This window comes from Eschscholzia californica, unplaced genomic scaffold (genome assembly GCF_041429995.1).
Source record: "Eschscholzia californica isolate CP2 unplaced genomic scaffold, dmEscCali1.0.p SCAF_4, whole genome shotgun sequence".
Lineage (NCBI taxonomy): Eukaryota > Viridiplantae > Streptophyta > Magnoliopsida > Ranunculales > Papaveraceae > Eschscholzia > Eschscholzia californica.
The window spans coordinates 24,608,302-24,612,957 of record NW_028238461.1 but is presented as its reverse complement, the minus strand read 5'-3'; positions in this window follow the sequence as shown (position 1 = coordinate 24,612,957).

The following is a 4,656-nucleotide window of genomic DNA, read 5'->3' as shown; positions in this document are numbered from 1 at the left end:
CAATCATCTTCACCAAGCATCCAAAATCGAAGAATTGCAAGCAGAAAAATAAAAAGAGTCAACAAGTTTTTCTTCTCTCCAAGTCGGACACTTCAAAATCTACGTGCTCCAACTTGCGGTGGGGTATTGAGATATGGAAGCTATATTGGATATGGTGACTACTAATATACAATATATGGAAGACACTGGAAGATATAAAATGTATTAGACGAATCGAGATGAAGAGATCCGACGATAAAGAAGAGTCCAAGATATCTGAAGATACAGAAGATATATTCAAGATATCTCTTATAATTATATTTAGACAAATATTGTATTCTTTCCTAAGTTTAGTTAGGAAACTTAGGAAACCAGATAACCTGAATCACTCTATAAATATGAGTTGGGTTATAGAGTTCAAATCATCGAGTTATCGAGTTATGTAACCGATCAACCCCACATACAATTGTATGTGGTGATTATTAATAATGAAGTAATTTCTTCATGGATGTAGGTCTTGAGTATCTGACCGAACCACGTTAAATATCGTGTCATTATTTTATGTTTATCTATCCGATTATATATTAATCGTGATTTATCATATCTCCGATTATTATATAATCGAGAATTTTAACAGCAAAGTCTCATTAATACTTTGAATAATGGCATTGTTTTTTGTTGAAATGTAAATAACATCAACCAATCAGAGCACTTTTATATTGACTATTACAATACTCATTAATTAAAAAGTAAGGTACATTATGTCATGTCCTCGATCGATCTTTACTTCGCGCCCATTTTGCAAGCTTGTCCGCTAGGGAATTAAGATTCCTTTTGATGAATCTGAATTTGACGCTATTGAGTCTTCATCTGATTTCCTTTATTTTGTTGATGTGGATCATCGATTGCCACTGAATTTTATGTCTGGGATTGTTCAGATGCTGAATAAGATTGTTGTTATCACTCTCTAAGATTATATAGTATTGGTTATTTTTCTCTGCCCAAATTAGCCCTTCTATTATCTCGATTGCTTCACTTTCTTCGCTTGTGCGAGCCCTAGTGGAGGTCACTTTTGCTTCCATGAAGTTTGACTCAGAGTTATGAACTATTATACCAGTATCGACGTTAGTATTAATATTAGTATAGGGTGCCTCTACATTAATTTTCACATAAGGGTCTCTTAGAGGTTGCCATTTTTCTTGTTCCCGCTGAACCTGTTTGTTTTCCATTATGCTGATTTTCGGAAAAGACAATATCATGTTAATAACCGAACTCGTATTACTTATCGTATGTTGGAAACAATGATCACACCTAGTTTTCCATATATGCCAAAGGATCGTAACATAATGAATTCCGTTATTCGTAACATTCAGTTGTTTCGGGTCTTACCACGAGAAAATCTATTCCGTTATAGAAGAGATGTTAGTCGAAATAATATTGAAGTAAAACCATATATTTTTTGCTAAAGGGCAATGTAATAGAGCATGTTCGATAGTTTCAATCTCATTACCGTTCGGGCATTGAAGGTTATTATCTATATATTTTCCTATCCTATTTCTAACCGGAAGAGCTTTTGAGCATACCTTCCAGATAAATAGCTTAATACGAGGTATGGTAGGCAAGGACCATATGAAATTCCAGTTAGTCGTGATCTCCATTTGAGATTCAGAACCTCTACTAAGATGGTTGTACATAGATTTGACAGTGAGGTATCCAGATTCGGTGAGAGACCATTTTAATTGGTTTGTGCCCCTTGCCTAGAGAGGAATGGATTTAATCAGGTTTTGCGTAGGGGCATCAAAAGTGGCATGCAATATAGATTCATTCCAATGATCATTCATTATGAGCTGAGAGACCTTAGTGAGTTGCGATTGATTAGTATTACTAATTGGACTTGTGGTTCCCGGGATCCAATTGTCAGTCCAAATATTAACGTTCTCGCCCGTTTGGATCTCCCACTTGGTCAGGTTATCAATAAGATCGAGGTGCTTACGAATACTTTTCTAGTTCCATGAGTGGTGATTCTTTGCTTGGCCTGGCTGAGAGGTGTTTAGGAAATATTTAGCTTTTAAAAATTGGACGCACAGAGCTTGTGGCTCCGTTTTGAATCTCCACGCCTGTTTACTAAGGAGGGCAGTGTTGTCTAGGTGAGGATCAAGAATACCTAGACCACCCAACTTTTTAGGCTGACAGATATATGACCAGGCTTTGGTACCTATACCTTTAGACTTTCCCCACCAGAAAGACTTTGGCAAAGTCGATATGCTTTTGCTTATGCCTTTAGGAATGGCAAAACACTGCATCTGGTATCGGGGAACGGCTACGGCAATTGTTGAAACAACAACTGTGCGGCCCGCTTGGGATAGGAACGAGTGATTCCATTTGGAAAGCTTAGATTCGATTTGGTCAAGAAGGTTATTGAACACTTTAGTTTTTTGGGCTCCAATAAAGAGTAGCACCCCCAGGTATTTATCAGAAGTGGACGCATATTTGACTTTCAGAGAGCGCATGATTAGACGCTTAAACTTGGGATGACAGTTCTTAGAGTAGAAAATATTAGATTTTGCATAGTTAATGTTTTGACCAGAGCTGGAGCAGGATAGATTTAAAATGTTCTTCAGATTATGAATATTGTCGATAGAGTTCCTACCGAAAATGATGCAGTCGTCAGCAAAGAGAAGGTGCGAGATGGTCAGATTCGGGTTATTAGTGGGGAAGCCCACAAAATTGCCCTGGCTAATGTTGGAGATGAGCAGGCGACTGAGGTCTTCCATCGTCATAGTGAACAAGAAAGGCGAAAGTAGATTCCCTTATCTAATACATCTAGAAGGGTGAAAAGTGTCGCCCGGATGTCCATTAATTAGCACTGACATTGAAGAGGTGGAAATGCAGTTGGAAATCATCTTCAGCCAGCGCTCGGAGAATCCCAGATTTCTCATTATTTGAATGAGAAAAGACCATTCAATTCTATCAAAGGCTTTAGACATATCTAGTTTAAGGCCAAAATAACCAGTAGCACCTTTCATCTGCTTATAGGAGTGAATAAGCTCTTGGCCGATGATAATGTTATCAGAGATCTGTCTCCCGGGGACGTAAGTGGCTTGAAACGGTAAATTGATAGGATCTAGGAGCAATTTTAATCGTTCTGCCAGGATTTTCGTGATTATTTTATAAGTGGTATTCAGAAGGCTGATGGGGCGATAGTCGGTCGGAGTTTGGGGGATGGGGGTTTTCGGGATAAGTTTGTCACTAAGTTATAAATGTTCTGGCTAACCGTGTCCCAATTGGATTGAAAGAAAAAGGGTGGGTAACCATCTGGACCAGGGGCCGCCTCCTTTTTAAGCAATTGAATGACCAAGTCTATTTCAGTTTTCTCGAGGATGGCCGTGAGATTATCATTTTGGGCTAGAGTGATACTCGGTTGAAAGAGATTGAGGATGCTCGGATCGGAGATATGATTAGTAGTAGTATTGATATCAAGGAGATGAGAAGTAAAGGTCTCTTGAATGTCTTTAATGTCCTCCTGCCACTCTCAATCCTTGTTCTTGATGGCCATAATTTGATTAAATATGTTACGATAAATAGCTTGAGAGTGGAAGTATTTAGTGTTTTTATCTCCCAAAGTAATGAAGTTATTCCTAGACTTTTCTTTCCACAGTCCTTCTTGATTTCAGTAAAGTTCTTCAAGTCTAGTGTTGAGAGCGATGAAAGAGCTACGATTGTTATTGTCTTGAAGAGCGAAGATAATATCATTGATTTACTTGTCAATGTTTCCACCGACATCATTTTTCCAGCGGGATAGATGTTTGCTAAGAGAAGCGAGATTCGACTGGATATTATGAGCCGAAGAGGAGTGATAATTAAAGTCCATTTACTGGCAATAAAATCATGACAATCTGGATGAGACATCCAAGTCTTGATAAATTTGAAAGGTTTAGGCTGGGTATGTTCGGAGTGGGTAGTGTTAAGAAAGATGGGGTTGTGATCCGAGCCGACCGCATCCATGTGAGTGAGACCAGAGTTAGGGAAGCATTGAAGCCATTTATCATTTAACTAATGCTCTGTCTAGTCTCTCTTGGATCAGGTTACCCGAGAATTGTCTGTTGCTCCAAGTGAAAGGGTTGCCTTGAAAGCCAAGATCGGAAAGCCCTAACTGTTGGATGATGTGGTTGATGAACATTAATTGAGAATTGGGGATATCAATACCCACATGCTTCTCCTTGGGGTCAAGTACGCTATTGAGGTCACCTATTACGGTCCAAGGAGAGATAAAATTAGGTGTAAGATTACCCAAGGTACTCCAAGGGTGAAGTTTGTTTTTCTTGTAAGGACAACCATAGAAACACGAGACAAAAGTCTTACTATCATTGTTAGGATCTGTGATGTCAGCGTGAATGATATTAGAGTCAGAGTAGATAATGGTGAGATTTATATGGTGCTTCCAATAAAGAACAAGCCCTCCAGCTTTGTGATTAGGCTCGACAAAGTGGCTCGCATCTTGAGTTTTCCATTTTTACCACGATAACAATTATTTTTGGCAATCATGTCACTCTAATTTTTCAATATAAAAGTAGATTTTAAGGTCAGAATAGCAAATAGTAATTAAAAAGGTGCCATTGTTATGAAAGAATTAAAAGGGGACATAAATTATGTAAATTTTTGTCCCAAGTAATGTAC